General features: G+C 46.1%; 7 non-coding genes across 7 annotated transcripts; all 7 read left to right on the top strand.

Moving 5' to 3' along the window:
- Window positions 1-2175: 2175 nt before the first annotated feature.
- LOC130304599 (U2 spliceosomal RNA) lies at window positions 2176-2366 on the top strand. Its single transcript, XR_008854342.1, has one exon. It is a non-coding gene; the product is annotated as a U2 spliceosomal RNA (small nuclear RNA).
- A 2096-nt stretch (window positions 2367-4462) lies between these two features.
- On the top strand, window positions 4463-4653 carry LOC130304588 (U2 spliceosomal RNA). Its single transcript, XR_008854331.1, has one exon. It is a non-coding gene; the product is annotated as a U2 spliceosomal RNA (small nuclear RNA).
- A 2092-nt stretch (window positions 4654-6745) lies between these two features.
- On the top strand, window positions 6746-6933 carry LOC130304608 (U2 spliceosomal RNA). Its single transcript, XR_008854351.1, has one exon. It is a non-coding gene; the product is annotated as a U2 spliceosomal RNA (small nuclear RNA).
- Window positions 6934-9035: 2102 nt separating this feature from the next.
- LOC130304596 (U2 spliceosomal RNA) lies at window positions 9036-9226 on the top strand. Its single transcript, XR_008854339.1, has one exon. It is a non-coding gene; the product is annotated as a U2 spliceosomal RNA (small nuclear RNA).
- A 2084-nt stretch (window positions 9227-11310) lies between these two features.
- Window positions 11311-11501, top strand: LOC130304595 (U2 spliceosomal RNA). Its single transcript, XR_008854338.1, has one exon. It is a non-coding gene; the product is annotated as a U2 spliceosomal RNA (small nuclear RNA).
- A 2097-nt stretch (window positions 11502-13598) lies between these two features.
- LOC130304601 (U2 spliceosomal RNA) lies at window positions 13599-13789 on the top strand. The gene has a single exon (XR_008854343.1). It is a non-coding gene; the product is annotated as a U2 spliceosomal RNA (small nuclear RNA).
- A 2088-nt stretch (window positions 13790-15877) lies between these two features.
- On the top strand, window positions 15878-16068 carry LOC130304594 (U2 spliceosomal RNA). The gene has a single exon (XR_008854337.1). It is a non-coding gene; the product is annotated as a U2 spliceosomal RNA (small nuclear RNA).
- The last annotated feature ends 875 nt before the right edge of the window (window positions 16069-16943 follow it).

Genomic DNA, 16943 nt, shown 5'->3' with positions numbered 1-16943 from the left:
GCCGATTTCGAAGCTTGCTTCCGTCGCCCTATGCATTGACCCGATATGGCAGTATCTTCGGGTACAGTGCACCACCCCCTTACAGGGTTAAAAAGAAAGATTCCTACTTTCATTGCTACCTGCTTGCTGGCTAGCCAGCTTTCCAGCCCTGTGGGCCTTGCTGCTGCTGCAGCCAAAAAACAAAAGGTGGTGCTGCTGCTGCTTCTGCTGCTTCTGCTGCTTCTGCTTCTGCTTGTGTCTGGCCGCTGTTGGAGCGTCCAGGCACAGGACTTCTGCTGCTGCTGACTAAATGGCCTCCTTAATTGGATCATTTGAGTAGCCAGCACACCTGTGCAGGTAGGGCATGACATGATAGGCAGCTGCCTTGATAGCGGGTGGGTGCTGAATGTTCCTAATTGACAAAATAAGATTAATGCTTATAAAGAAATATAAAATCTCATCCCTTCCCCAATATCGCGCCACACCCCTACCCCTTAATTCCCTGGTTGAACTTGATGGACATATGTCTTTTTTCGACCGTACTAACTATGTAACTATGTAACATAACATGGGGGGGGGGGGTCTCCTGGCTGTTCACACAGGTGTGTCATTGCTGTACATTGACCATGCATTGCTTCTGTGGTATTGCAAAGGCAAAGACAAATGCTTCCAGCCATCCATTGCACTAATGGATTGGTCATCAGCTGGCTGTCTATGTCCCGCATCAATATAGACCAAAGTACAGAGGGTTAGGCTATGCTATTGTGCACCTACCTGATGCATCAGAAGGTGCGAGGCCCTTGCTAAATTCTGTGCACAGACTTTGAGATCTATACTTTAGACTGTATCTAAACCTGCTCCAACATGGACTGACATTCTGGCCTACTTTCAGCCGATGCGACTTGTCTGTCGCTGAACAGTCGCTTTTTATGTATTCAGCACCTATGTATAATGTTGTAAAAATGCTCTAGAAGCTAAAGTCGCAGAAATGTCACACATATTTGGCCTGCAACTTTCTGTGCGACAAATTCAGACAGGAAAAATCAGTATAAATCCTTAGAAAATTATCCCCCAGTGTCTCCATCTGCTGGCGGTATTGAATAAGCATTGCTGCACTGATGGGGTATGCATTAGACGAAAAAAAAGAAGAAAAAGAAGAATAATACGCCCAGAAAAGAGGCGAAAAGGAGAAAAACGTAAAAAAAACGTGAAAAAAAAGTAAGAGGAAGAGAAGGGGAAAAAAAGGTGGAAATGGGTTTAAAAGTGATTTCGGCGGAGAAATATATATATATATATATATATATATATATATATATATATATACGCGCACACACACACATATATATAAACGTATTCTCCGTTGAGATATTGCAGCCGCTGCTGTGTCCAGGCCCAGGAGCCTTAGCACTGTGCTGTGATGTCACTCAATACCACTGACATCACTAGGTGTAAACAACATCTCTCCTTTGCTGTGTATGTGACTATGGAGCTGTTTGGTGATGTCGTCTATTATGGCCTTCATAGAAGCAACAGGAGATTGTTGCATCCATCTAGAACCCTCAGAACTACAGTGCTATGATGTCACTCACTTCCACAGGCCTTGCAGAGTGTAAACAACAACAACCCAGCTTTGTTGTGTATGTAACCATAGGGATTTGTGATGTCACCTAGAACCTTCACAGCAGCGACAGCTTTATGAGGAGCATCAGCACTGCTCTGCCTGAGCAGAACCATCACCGCCATAGGTTGTCAAATAACCCGGGTTTAACCCACACAGGTAAGTCCAATGGGGTGCAGGCATGTCCTCTATGCTTACAGCTTCCCGTGGGTGTTGGTTTGATACCGTTTGGGGACAGCCAAGGAGGCATCTGCAGGCAACAAAGGTAGGTGTGTGCTTGTGTGTGTGTTTCCTATGCAGATCCTAAGCCCAGTGTCACATGCAAGTAGGAGGAGTAAGAAGGGTTCCTGGCAAATCCGGGTTATGGATTGCATTTAAAAAGGCCCCGTGGGAGTGCAATGGGCCCCTGTCTTGCTGCTTAGCAATAATGGTATGGGTTTAGGTTCTGCTGTGTGTACTGGTGGTTGACTGCCCCCCAGCCCAGAGTGTGCATGGAAAATTGTCTGGCAGCCTCCCTGACAGCAAGCAGTGATAGTGCCCATGAAGGGCACCTTGTTGGGCCCGCCCCTTTCACGGTTATCGCTTCTCGGCCTTTTGGCTAAGATCAAGTGTAGTATCTGTTCTTATCAGTTTAATATCTGATACGTCCCCTATCTGGGGACCATATATTAAATGGATTTTTGAGAACGGGGGCTGATTTCGAAGCTTGCTTCCGTCGCCCTATGCATTGACCCGATATGGCAGTATCTTCGGGTACAGTGCACCACCCCCTTACAGGGTTAAAAAGAAAGATTCCTACTTTCATTGCTACCTGCTTGCTGGCTAGCCAGCTAGCCAGCCCTGTGGGCCTTGCTGCTGCTGCAGCCAAAAAACAAAAGGTGGTGCTGCTGCTGCTTCTGCTGCTTCTGCTTCTGCTTGTGTCTGGCCGCTGTTGGAGCGTCCAGGCACAGGACTGCTGCTGCTGCTGACTAAATGGCCTCCTTAATTGGATCATTTGAGTAGCCAGCACACCTGTGCAGGTAGGGCATGACATGATAGGCAGCTGCCTTGATAGCGGGTGGGTGCTGAATGTTCCTAATTGACAAAATAAGATTAATGCTTATGAAGAAATATAAAATCTCATCCCTTCCCCAATATCGCGCCACACCCCTACCCCTTAATTCCCTGGTTGAACTTGATGGACATATGTCTTTTTTCGACCGTACTAACTATGTAACTATGTAACATAACATGGGGGGGGGGGGGGGGGTCTCCTGGCTGTTCACACAGGTGTGTCATTGCTGTACATTGACCATGCATTGCTTCTGTGGTATTGCAAAGGCAAAGACAAATGCTTCCAGCCATCCATTGCACTAATGGATTGGTCATCAGCTGGCTGTCTATGTCCCGCATCAATATAGACCAAAGTACAGAGGGTTAGGCTATGCTATTGTGCACCTACCTGATGCATCAGAAGGTGCGAGGCCCTTGCTAAATTCTGTGCACAGACTTTGAGATCTATACTTTAGACTGTATCTAAACCTGCTCCAACATGGACTGACATTCTGGCCTACTTTCAGCCGATGCGACTTGTCTGTCGCTGAACAGTCGCTTTTTATGTATTCAGCACCTATGTATAATGTTGTAAAAATGCTCTAGAAGCTAAAGTCGCAGAAATGTCACACATATTTGGCCTGCAACTTTCTGTGCGACAAATTCAGACAGGAAAAATCAGTATAAATCCTTAGAAAATTATCCCCCAGTGTCTCCATCTGCTGGCGGTATTGAATAAGCATTGCTGCACTGATGGGGTATGCATTAGACGAAAAAAAAGAAGAAAAAGAAGAATAATACGCCCAGAAAAGAGGCGAAAAGGAGAAAAACGTAAAAAAACGTGAAAAAAAAGTAAGAGGAAGAGAAGGGAAAAAAAGGTGGAAATGGGTTTAAAAGTGATTTCGGCGGAGAAATATATATATATATATATATATATATATATATATATATATATATATACGCGCACACACACACATATATATAAACGTATTCTCCGTTGAGATATTGCAGCCGCTGCTGTGTCCAGGCCCAGGAGCCTTAGCACTGTGCTGTGATGTCACTCAATACCACTGACATCACTAGGTGTAAACAACATCTCTCCTTTGCTGTGTATGTGACTATGGAGCTGTTTGGTGATGTCGTCTATTATGGCCTTCATAGAAGCAACAGGAGATTGTTGCATCCATCTAGAACCCTCAGAACTACAGTGCTATGATGTCACTCACTTCCACAGGCCTTGCAGAGTGTAAACAACAACAACCCAGCTTTGTTGTGTATGTAACCATAGGGATTTGTGATGTCACCTAGAACCTTCACAGCAGCGACAGCTTTATGAGGAGCATCAGCACTGCTCTGCCTGAGCAGAACCATCACCGCCATAGGTTGTCAAATAACCCGGGTTTAACCCACACAGGTAAGTCCAATGGGGTGCAGGCATGTCCTCTATGCTTACAGCTTCCCGTGGGTGTTGGTTTGATACCGTTTGGGGACAGCCAAGGAGGCATCTGCAGGCAACAAAGGTAGGTGTGTGCTTGTGTGTGTGTTTCCTATGCAGATCCTAAGCCCAGTGTCACATGCAAGTAGGAGGAGTAAGAAGGGTTCCTGGCAAATCCGGGTTATGGATTGCATTTAAAAAGGCCCCGTGGGAGTGCAATGGGCCCCTGTCTTGCTGCTTAGCAATAATGGTATGGGTTTAGGTTCTGCTGTGTGTACTGGTGGTTGACTGCCCCCCAGCCCAGAGTGTGCATGGAAAATTGTCTGGCAGCCTCCCTGACAGCAAGCAGTGATAGTGCCCATGAAGGGCACCTTGTTGGGCCCGCCCCTTTCACGGTTATCGCTTCTCGGCCTTTTGGCTAAGATCAAGTGTAGTATCTGTTCTTATCAGTTTAATATCTGATACGTCCCCTATCTGGGGACCATATATTAAATGGATTTTTGAGAACGGGGGCTGATTTCGAAGCTTGCTTCCGTCGCCCTATGCATTGACCCGATATGGCAGTATCTTCGGGTACAGTGCACCACCCCCTTACAGGGTTAAAAAGAAAGATTCCTACTTTCATTGCTACCTGCTTGCTGGCTAGCCAGCTAGCCAGCCCTGTGGGCCTTGCTGCTGCTGCAGCCAAAAAACAAAAGGTGGTGCTGCTGCTGCTTCTGCTGCTTCTGCTTCTGCTTGTGTCTGGCCGCTGTTGGAGCGTCCAGGCACAGGACTGCTGCTGCTGCTGACTAAATGGCCTCCTTAATTGGATCATTTGAGTAGCCAGCACACCTGTGCAGGTAGGGCATGACATGATAGGCAGCTGCCTTGATAGCGGGTGGGTGCTGAATGTTCCTAATTGACAAAATAAGATTAATGCTTATGAAGAAATATAAAATCTCATCCCTTCCCCAATATCGCGCCACACCCCTACCCCTTAATTCCCTGGTTGAACTTGATGGACATATGTCTTTTTTCGACCGTACTAACTATGTAACTATGTAACATAACATGGGGGGGGGGGGGTCTCCTGGCTGTTCACACAGGTGTGTCATTGCTGTACATTGACCATGCATTGCTTCTGTGGTATTGCAAAGGCAAAGACAAATGCTTCCAGCCATCCATTGCACTAATGGATTGGTCATCAGCTGGCTGTCTATGTCCCGCATCAATATAGACCAAAGTACAGAGGGTTAGGCTATGCTATTGTGCACCTACCTGATGCATCAGAAGGTGCGAGGCCCTTGCTAAATTCTGTGCACAGACTTTGAGATCTATACTTTAGACTGTATCTAAACCTGCTCCAACATGGACTGACATTCTGGCCTACTTTCAGCCGATGCGACTTGTCTGTCGCTGAACAGTCGCTTTTTATGTATTCAGCACCTATGTATAATGTTGTAAAAATGCTCTAGAAGCTAAAGTCGCAGAAATGTCACACATATTTGGCCTGCAACTTTCTGTGCGACAAATTCAGACAGGAAAAATCAGTATAAATCCTTAGAAAATTATCCCCCAGTGTCTCCATCTGCTGGCGGTATTGAATAAGCATTGCTGCACTGATGGGGTATGCATTAGACGAAAAAAAAGAAGAAAAAGAAGAATAATACGCCCAGAAAAGAGGCGAAAGGGAGAAAAACGTAAAAAAACGTGAAAAAAAAGTAAGAGGAAGAGAAGGGAAAAAAAGGTGGAAATGGGTTTAAAAGTGATTTCGGCGGAGAAATATATATATATATATATATATATATATATATATATATATATATATACGCGCACACACACACATATATATAAACGTATTCTCCGTTGAGATATTGCAGCCGCTGCTGTGTCCAGGCCCAGGAGCCTTAGCACTGTGCTGTGATGTCACTCAATACCACTGACATCACTAGGTGTAAACAACATCTCTCCTTTGCTGTGTATGTGACTATGGAGCTGTTTGGTGATGTCGTCTATTATGGCCTTCATAGAAGCAACAGGAGATTGTTGCATCCATCTAGAACCCTCAGAACTACAGTGCTATGATGTCACTCACTTCCACAGGCCTTGCAGAGTGTAAACAACAACAACCCAGCTTTGTTGTGTATGTAACCATAGGGATTTGTGATGTCACCTAGAACCTTCACAGCAGCGACAGCTTTATGAGGAGCATCAGCACTGCTCTGCCTGAGCAGAACCATCACCGCCATAGGTTGTCAAATAACCCGGGTTTAACCCGCACAGGTAAGTCCAATGGGGTGCAGGCATGTCCTCTATGCTTACAGCTTCCCGTGGGTGTTGGTTTGATACCGTTTGGGGACAGCCAAGGAGGCATCTGCAGGCAACAAAGGTAGGTGTGTGCTTGTGTGTGTGTTTCCTATGCAGATCCTAAGCCCAGTGTCACATGCAAGTAGGAGGAGTAAGAAGGGTTCCTGGCAAATCCGGGTTATGGATTGCATTTAAAAAGGCCCCGTGGGAGTGCAATGGGCCCCTGTCTTGCTGCTTAGCAATAATGGTATGGGTTTAGGTTCTGCTGTGTGTACTGGTGGTTGACTGCCCCCCAGCCCAGAGTGTGCATGGAAAATTGTCTGGCAGCCTCCCTGACAGCAAGCAGTGATAGTGCCCATGAAGGGCACCTTGTTGGGCCCGCCCCTTTCACGGTTATCGCTTCTCGGCCTTTTGGCTAAGATCAAGTGTAGTATCTGTTCTTAGTTTAATATCTGATACGTCCCCTATCTGGGGACCATATATTAAATGGATTTTTGAGAACGGGGGCCGATTTCGAAGCTTGCTTCCGTCGCCCTATGCATTGACCCGATATGGCAGTATCTTCGGGTACAGTGCACCACCCCCTTACAGGGTTAAAAAGAAAGATTCCTACTTTCATTGCTACCTGCTTGCTGGCTAGCCAGCTAGCCAGCCCTGTGGGCCTTGCTGCTGCTGCAGCCAAAAAACAAAAGGTGGTGCTGCTGCTGCTTCTGCTGCTTCTGCTTCTGCTTGTGTCTGGCCGCTGTTGGAGCGTCCAGGCACAGGACTTCTGCTGCTGCTGACTAAATGGCCTCCTTAATTGGATCATTTGAGTAGCCAGCACACCTGTGCAGGTAGGGCATGACATGATAGGCAGCTGCCTTGATAGCGGGTGGGTGCTGAATGTTCCTAATTGACAAAATAAGATTAATGCTTATGAAGAAATATAAAATCTCATCCCTTCCCCAATATCGCGCCACACCCCTACCCCTTAATTCCCTGGTTGAACTTGATGGACATATGTCTTTTTTCGACCGTACTAACTATGTAACTATGTAACATAACATGGGGGGGGGGGGGGTCTCCTGGCTGTTCACACAGGTGTGTCATTGCTGTACATTGACCATGCATTGCTTCTGTGGTATTGCAAAGGCAAAGACAAATGCTTCCAGCCATCCATTGCACTAATGGATTGGTCATCAGCTGGCTGTCTATGTCCCGCATCAATATAGACCAAAGTACAGAGGGTTAGGCTATGCTATTGTGCACCTACCTGATGCATCAGAAGGTGCGAGGCCCTTGCTAAATTCTGTGCACAGACTTTGAGATCTATACTTTAGGCTGTATCTAAACCTGCTCCAACATGGACTGACATTCTGGCCTACTTTCAGCCAATTGCGACTTGTCTGTCGCTGAACAGTCGCTTTTTATGTATTCAGCACCTATGTATAATGTTGTAAAAATGCTCTAGAAGCTAAAGTCGCAGAAATGTCACACATATTTGGCCTGCAACTTTCTGTGCGACAAATTCAGACAGGAAAAATCAGTATAAATCCTTAGAAAATTATCCCCCATGGTCTCCATCTGCTGGCGGTATTGAATAAGCATTGCTGCACTGATGGGGTATGCATTAGACGAAAAAAAAGAAGAAAAAGAAGAATAATACGCCCAGAAAAGAGGCGAAAAGGAGAAAAACGTAAAAAAACGTGAAAAAAAAGTAAGAGGAAGAGAAGGGAAAAAAAGGTGGAAATGGGTTTAAAAGTGATTTCGGCGGAGAAATATATATATATATATATATATATATATATATATATATATATATATATATATATACGCGCACACACACACATATATATAAACGTATTCTCCGTTGAGATATTGCAGCCGCTGCTGTGTCCAGGCCCAGGAGCCTTAGCACTGTGCTGTGATGTCACTCAATACCACTGACATCACTAGGTGTAAACAACATCTCTCCTTTGCTGTGTATGTGACTATGGAGCTGTTTGGTGATGTCGTCTATTATGGCCTTCATAGAAGCAACAGGAGATTGTTGCATCCATCTAGAACCCTCAGAACTACAGTGCTATGATGTCACTCACTTCCACAGGCCTTGCAGAGTGTAAACAACAACAACCCAGCTTTGTTGTGTATGTAACCATAGGGATTTGTGATGTCACCTAGAACCTTCACAGCAGCGACAGCTTTATGAGGAGCATCAGCACTGCTCTGCCTGAGCAGAACCATCACCGCCATAGGTTGTCAAATAACCCGGGTTTAACCCACACAGGTAAGTCCAATGGGGTGCAGGCATGTCCTCTATGCTTACAGCTTCCCGTGGGTGTTGGTTTGATACCGTTTGGGGACAGCCAAGGAGGCATCTGCAGGCAACAAAGGTAGGTGTGTGCTTGTGTGTGTGTTTCCTATGCAGATCCTAAGCCCAGTGTCACATGCAAGTAGGAGGAGTAAGAAGGGTTCCTGGCAAATCCGGGTTATGGATTGCATTTAAAAAGGCCCCGTGGGAGTGCAATGGGCCCCTGTCTTGCTGCTTAGCAATAATGGTATGGGTTTAGGTTCTGCTGTGTGTACTGGTGGTTGACTGCCCCCCAGCCCAGAGTGTGCATGGAAAATTGTCTGGCAGCCTCCCTGACAGCAAGCAGTGATAGTGCCCATGAAGGGCACCTTGTTGGGCCCGCCCCTTTCACGGTTATCGCTTCTCGGCCTTTTGGCTAAGATCAAGTGTAGTATCTGTTCTTATCAGTTTAATATCTGATACGTCCCCTATCTGGGGACCATATATTAAATGGATTTTTGAGAACGGGGGCCGATTTCGAAGCTTGCTTCCGTCGCCCTATGCATTGACCCGATATGGCAGTATCTTCGGGTACAGTGCACCACCCCCTTACAGGGTTAAAAAGAAAGATTCCTACTTTCATTGCTACCTGCTTGCTGGCTAGCCAGCTAGCCAGCCCTGTGGGCCTTGCTGCTGCTGCAGCCAAAAAACAAAAGGTGGTGCTGCTGCTGCTTCTGCTGCTTCTGCTTCTGCTTGTGTCTGGCCGCTGTTGGAGCGTCCAGGCACAGGACTTCTGCTGCTGCTGACTAAATGGCCTCCTTAATTGGATCATTTGAGTAGCCAGCACACCTGTGCAGGTAGGGCATGACATGATAGGCAGCTGCCTTGATAGCGGGTGGGTGCTGAATGTTCCTAATTGACAAAATAAGATTAATGCTTATGAAGAAATATAAAATCTCATCCCTTCCCCAATATCGCGCCACACCCCTACCCCTTAATTCCCTGGTTGAACTTGATGGACATATGTCTTTTTTCGACCGTACTAACTATGTAACTATGTAACATAACATGGGGGGGGGGGTGGGGGGTCTCCTGGCTGTTCACACAGGTGTGTCATTGCTGTACATTGACCATGCATTGCTTCTGTGGTATTGCAAAGGCAAAGACAAATGCTTCCAGCCATCCATTGCACTAATGGATTGGTCATCAGCTGGCTGTCTATGTCCCGCATCAATATAGACCAAAGTACAGAGGGTTAGGCTATGCTATTGTGCACCTACCTGATGCATCAGAAGGTGCGAGGCCCTTGCTAAATTCTGTGCACAGACTTTGAGATCTATACTTTAGACTGTATCTAAACCTGCTCCAACATGGACTGACATTCTGGCCTACTTTCAGCCGATGCGACTTGTCTGTCGCTGAACAGTCGCTTTTTATGTATTCAGCACCTATGTATAATGTTGTAAAAATGCTCTAGAAGCTAAAGTCGCAGAAATGTCACACATATTTGGCCTGCAACTTTCTGTGCGACAAATTCAGACAGGAAAAATCAGTATAAATCCTTAGAAAATTATCCCCCAGTGTCTCCATCTGCTGGCGGTATTGAATAAGCATTGCTGCACTGATGGGGTATGCATTAGACGAAAAAAAAGAAGAAAAAGAAGAATAATACGCCCAGAAAAGAGGCGAAAAGGAGAAAAACGTAAAAAAACGTGAAAAAAAAGTAAGAGGAAGAGAAGGGAAAAAAAGGTGGAAATGGGTTTAAAAGTGATTTCGGCGGAGAAATATATATATATATATATATATATATATATATACGCGCACACACACACATATATATAAACGTATTCTCCGTTGAGATATTGCAGCCGCTGCTGTGTCCAGGCCCAGGAGCCTTAGCACTGTGCTGTGATGTCACTCAATACCACTGACATCACTAGGTGTAAACAACATCTCTCCTTTGCTGTGTATGTGACTATGGAGCTGTTTGGTGATGTCGTCTATTATGGCCTTCATAGAAGCAACAGGAGATTGTTGCATCCATCTAGAACCCTCAGAACTACAGTGCTATGATGTCACTCACTTCCACAGGCCTTGCAGAGTGTAAACAACAACAACCCAGCTTTGTTGTGTATGTAACCATAGGGATTTGTGATGTCACCTAGAACCTTCACAGCAGCGACAGCTTTATGAGGAGCATCAGCACTGCTCTGCCTGAGCAGAACCATCACCGCCATAGGTTGTCAAATAACCCGGGTTTAACCCACACAGGTAAGTCCAATGGGGTGCAGGCATGTCCTCTATGCTTACAGCTTCCCGTGGGTGTTGGTTTGATACCGTTTGGGGACAGCCAAGGAGGCATCTGCAGGCAACAAAGGTAGGTGTGTGCTTGTGTGTGTGTTTCCTATGCAGATCCTAAGCCCAGTGTCACATGCAAGTAGGAGGAGTAAGAAGGGTTCCTGGCAAATCCGGGTTATGGATTGCATTTAAAAAGGCCCCGTGGGAGTGCAATGGGCCCCTGTCTTGCTGCTTAGCAATAATGGTATGGGTTTAGGTTCTGCTGTGTGTACTGGTGGTTGACTGCCCCCCAGCCCAGAGTGTGCATGGAAAAATTGTCTGGCAGCCTCCCTGACAGCAAGCAGTGATAGTGCCCATGAAGGGCACCTTGTTGGGCCCGCCCCTTTCACGGTTATCGCTTCTCGGCCTTTTGGCTAAGATCAAGTGTAGTATCTGTTCTTATCAGTTTAATATCTGATACGTCCCCTATCTGGGGACCATATATTAAATGGATTTTTGAGAACGGGGGCCGATTTCGAAGCTTGCTTCCGTCGCCCTATGCATTGACCCGATATGGCAGTATCTTCGGGTACAGTGCACCACCCCCTTACAGGGTTAAAAAGAAAGATTCCTACTTTCATTGCTACCTGCTTGCTGGCTAGCCAGCTAGCCAGCCCTGTGGGCCTTGCTGCTGCTGCAGCCAAAAAACAAAAGGTGGTGCTGCTGCTGCTTCTGCTGCTTCTGCTTCTGCTTGTGTCTGGCCGCTGTTGGAGCGTCCAGGCACAGGACTTCTGCTGCTGCTGACTAAATGGCCTCCTTAATTGGATCATTTGAGTAGCCAGCACACCTGTGCAGGTAGGGCATGACATGATAGGCAGCTGCCTTGATAGCGGGTGGGTGCTGAATGTTCCTAATTGACAAAATAAGATTAATGCTTATGAAGAAATATAAAATCTCATCCCTTCCCCAATATCGCGCCACACCCCTACCCCTTAATTCCCTGGTTGAACTTGATGGACATATGTCTTTTTTCGACCGTACTAACTATGTAACTATGTAACATAACATGGGGGGGGGGGGTCTCCTGGCTGTTCACACAGGTGTGTCATTGCTGTACATTGACCATGCATTGCTTCTGTGGTATTGCAAAGGCAAAGACAAATGCTTCCAGCCATCCATTGCACTAATGGATTGGTCATCAGCTGGCTGTCTATGTCCCGCATCAATATAGACCAAAGTACAGAGGGTTAGGCTATGCTATTGTGCACCTACCTGATGCATCAGAAGGTGCGAGGCCCTTGCTAAATTCTGTGCACAGACTTTGAGATCTATACTTTAGACTGTATCTAAACCTGCTCCAACATGGACTGACATTCTGGCCTACTTTCAGCCGATGCGACTTGTCTGTCGCTGAACAGTCGCTTTTTATGTATTCAGCACCTATGTATAATGTTGTAAAAATGCTCTAGAAGCTAAAGTCGCAGAAATGTCACACATATTTGGCCTGCAACTTTCTGTGCGACAAATTCAGACAGGAAAAATCTGTATAAATCCTTAGAAAATTATCCCCCAGTGTCTCCATCTGCTGGCGGTATTGAATAAGCATTGCTGCACTGATGGGGTATGCATTAGACGAAAAAAAAGAAGAAAAAGAAGAATAATACGCCCAGAAAAGAGGCGAAAAGGAGAAAAACTTAAAAAAACGTGAAAAAAAAGTAAGAGGAAGAGAAGGGAAAAAAAGGTGGAAATGGGTTTAAAAGTGATTTCGGCGGAGAAATATATATATATATATATATATATATATATATATATATATATATATATATATACGCGCACACACACACATATATATAAACGTATTCTCCGTTGAGATATTGCAGCCGCTGCTGTGTCCAGGCCCAGGAGCCTTAGCACTGTGCTGTGATGTCACTCAATACCACTGACATCACTAGGTGTAAACAACATCTCTCCTTTGCTGTGTATGTGACTATGGAGCTGTTTGGTGATGTCGTCTATTATGGCCTTCGTAGAAGCAACAGGAGATTGTTGCATCCATCTAGAACCCTCAGAACTACAGTGCTATGATGTCACTCACTTCCACAGGCCTTGCAGAGTGTAAACAACAACAACCCAGCTTTGTTGTGTATGTAACCATAGGGATTTGTGATGTCACCTAGAACCTTCACAGCAGCGACAGCTTTATGAGGAGCATCAGCACTGCTCTGCCTGAGCAGAACCATCACCGCCATAGGTTGTCAAATAACCCGGGTTTAACCCACACAGGTAAGTCCAATGGGGTGCAGGCATGTCCTCTATGCTTACAGCTTCCCGTGGGTGTTGGTTTGATACCGTTTGGGGACAGCCAAGGAGGCATCTGCAGGCAACAAAGGTAGGTGTGTGCTTGTGTGTGTGTTTCCTATGCAGATCCTAAGCCCAGTGTCACATGCAAGTAGGAGGAGTAAGAAGGGTTCCTGGCAAATCCGGGTTATGGATTGCATTTAAAAAGGCCCCGTGGGAGTGCAATGGGCCCCTGTCTTGCTGCTTAGCAATAATGGTATGGGTTTAGGTTCTGCTGTGTGTACTGGTGGTTGACTGCCCCCCAGCCCAGAGTGTGCATGGAAAATTGTCTGGCAGCCTCCCTGACAGCAAGCAGTGATAGTGCCCATGAAGGGCACCTTGTTGGGCCCGCCCCTTTCACGGTTATCGCTTCTCGGCCTTTTGGCTAAGATCAAGTGTAGTATCTGTTCTTATCAGTTTAATATCTGATACGTCCCCTATCTGGGGACCATATATTAAATGGATTTTTGAGAACGGGGGCCGATTTCGAAGCTTGCTTCCGTCGCCCTATGCATTGACCCGATATGGCAGTATCTTCAGGTACAGTGCACCACCCCCTTACAGGGTTAAAAAGAAAGATTCCTACTTTCATTGCTACCTGCTTGCTGGCTAGCCAGCTAGCCAGCCCTGTGGGCCTTGCTGCTGCTGCAGCCAAAAAACAAAAGGTGGTGCTGCTGCTGCTTCTGCTGCTTCTGCTTCTGCTTGTGTCTGGCCGCTGTTGGAGCGTCCAGGCACAGGACTTCTGCTGCTGCTGACTAAATGGCCTCCTTAATTGGATCATTTGAGTAGCCAGCACACCTGTGCAGGTAGGGCATGACATGATAGGCAGCTGCCTTGATAGCGGGTGGGTGCTGAATGTTCCTAATTGACAAAATAAGATTAATGCTTATGAAGAAATATAAAATCTCATCCCTTCCCCAATATCGCGCCACACCCCTACCCCTTAATTCCCTGGTTGAACTTGATGGACATATGTCTTTTTTCGACCGTACTAACTATGTAACTATGTAACATAACATGGGGGGGGGGGGGTCTCCTGGCTGTTCACACAGGTGTGTTATTGCTGTACATTGACCATGCATTGCTTCTGTGGTATTGCAAAGGCAAAGACAAATGCTTCCAGCCATCCATTGCACTAATGGATTGGTCATCAGCTGGCTGTCTATGTCCCGCATCAATATAGACCAAAGTACAGAGGGTTAGGCTATGCTATTGTGCACCTTCCTGATGCATCAGAAGGTGTGAGGCCCTTGCTAAATTCTGTGCACAGACTTTGAGATCTATACTTTAGACTGTATCTAAACCTGCTCCAACATGGACTGACATTCTGGCCTACTTTCAGCCGATGCGACTTGTCTGTCGCTGAACAGTCGCTTTTTATGTATTCAGCACCTATGTATAATGTTGTAAAAATGCTCTAGAAGCTAAAGTCGCAGAAATGTCACACATATTTGGCCTGCAACTTTCTGTGCGACAAATTCAGACAGGAAAAATCAGTATAAATCCTTAGAAAATTATCCCCCAGTGTCTCCATCTGCTGGCGGTATTGAATAAGCATTGCTGCACTGATGGGGTATGCATTAGACGAAAAAAAAGAAGAAAAAGAAGAATAATACGCCCAGAAAAGAGGCGAAAAGGAGAAAAACGTAAAAAAACGTGAAAAAAAAGTAAGAGGAAGAGAAGGGAAAAAAAGGTGGAAATGGGTTTAAAAGTGATTTCGGCGGAGAAATATATATATATATATATATATATATATATATATATATATATACGCGCACACACACACATATATATAAACGTATTCTCCGTTGAGATATTGCAGCCGCTGCTGTGTCCAGGCCCAGGAGCCTTAGCACTGTGCTGTGATGTCACTCAATACCACTGACATCACTAGGTGTAAACAACATCTCTCCTTTGCTGTGTATGTGACTATGGAGCTGTTTGGTGATGTCGTCTATTATGGCCTTCATAGAAGCAACAGGAGATTGTTGCATCCATCTAGAACCCTCAGAACTACAGTGCTATGATGTCACTCACTTCCACAGGCCTTGCAGAGTGTAAACAACAACAACCCAGCTTTGTTGTGTATGTAACCATAGGGATTTGTGATGTCACCTAGAACCTTCACAGCAGCGACAGCTTTATGAGGAGCATCAGCACTGCTCTGCCTGAGCAGAACCATCACCGCCATAGGTTGTCAAATAACCCGGGTTTAACCCACACAGGTAAGTCCAATGGGGTGCAGGCATGTCCTCTATGCTTACAGCTTCCCGTGGGTGTTGGTTTGATACCGTTTGGGGACAGCCAAGGAGGCATCTGCAGGCAACAAAGGTAGGTGTGTGCTTGTGTGTGTGTTTCCTATGCAGATCCTAAGCCCAGTGTCACATGCAAGTAGGAGGAGTAAGAAGGGTTACTGGCAAATCCGGGTTATGGATTGCATTTAAAAAGGCCCCGTGGGAGTGCAATGGGCCCCTGTCTTGCTGCTTAGCAATAATGGTATGGGTTTAGGTTCTGCTGTGTGTACTGGTGGTTGACTGCCCCCCAGCCCAGAGTGTGCATGGAAAATTGTCTGGCAGCCTCCCTGACAGCAAGCAGTGATAGTGCCCATGAAGGGCACCTTGTTGGGCCCGCCCCTTTCACGGTTATCGCTTCTCGGCCTTTTGGCTAAGATCAAGTGTAGTATCTGTTCTTATCAGTTTAATATCTGATACGTCCCCTATCTGGGGACCATATATTAAATGGATTTTTGAGAACGGGGGCCGATTTCGAAGCTTGCTTCCGTCGCCCTATGCATTGACCCGATATGGCAGTATCTTCGGGTACAGTGCACCACCCCCTTACAGGGTTAAAAAGAAAGATTCCTACTTTCATTGCTACCTGCTTGCTGGCTAGCCAGCTAGCCAGCCCTGTGGGCCTTGCTGCTGCTGCAGCCAAAAAACAAAAGGTGGTGCTGCTGCTGCTTCTGCTGCTTCTGCTTCTGCTTGTGTCTGGCCGCTGTTGGAGCGTCCAGGCACAGGACTTCTGCTGCTGCTGACTAAATGGCCTCCTTAATTGGATCATTTGAGTAGCCAGCACACCTGTGCAGGTAGGGCATGACATGATAGGCAGCTGCCTTGATAGCGGGTGGGTGCTGAATGTTCCTAATTGACAAAATAAGATTAATGCTTATGAAGAAATATAAAATCTCATCCCTTCCCCAATATCGCGCCACACCCCTACCCCTTAATTCCCTGGTTGAACTTGATGGACATATGTCTTTTTTCGACCGTACTAACTATGTAACTATGTAACATAACATGGGGGGGGGGGGGGGTCTCCTGGCTGTTCACACAGGTGTGTCATTGCTGTACATTGACCATGCATTGCTTCTGTGGTATTGCAAAGGCAAAGACAAATGCTTCCAGCCATCCATTGCACTAATGGATTGGTCATCAGCTGGCTGTCTATGTCCCGCATCAATATAGACCAAAGTACAGAGGGTTAGGCTATGCTATTGTGCACATACCTGATGCATCAGAAGGTGCGAGGCCCTTGCTAAATTCTGTGCACAGACTTTGAGATCTATACTTTAGACTGTATCTAAACCTGCTCCAACATGGACTGACATTCTGGCCTACTTTCAGCCGATGCGACTTGTCTGTCGCTGAACAGTCGCTTTTTATGTATTCAGCACCTATGTATAATGTTGTAAAAATGCTCTAGAAGCTAAA

The sequence above is a fragment of the Hyla sarda genome, unplaced genomic scaffold, assembly GCF_029499605.1.
Source record: "Hyla sarda isolate aHylSar1 unplaced genomic scaffold, aHylSar1.hap1 scaffold_1284, whole genome shotgun sequence".
Lineage (NCBI taxonomy): Eukaryota > Metazoa > Chordata > Amphibia > Anura > Hylidae > Hyla > Hyla sarda.
Note: the sequence above shows the minus strand (reverse complement) of the source record. Positions and strands in the feature narration are given on the sequence as shown.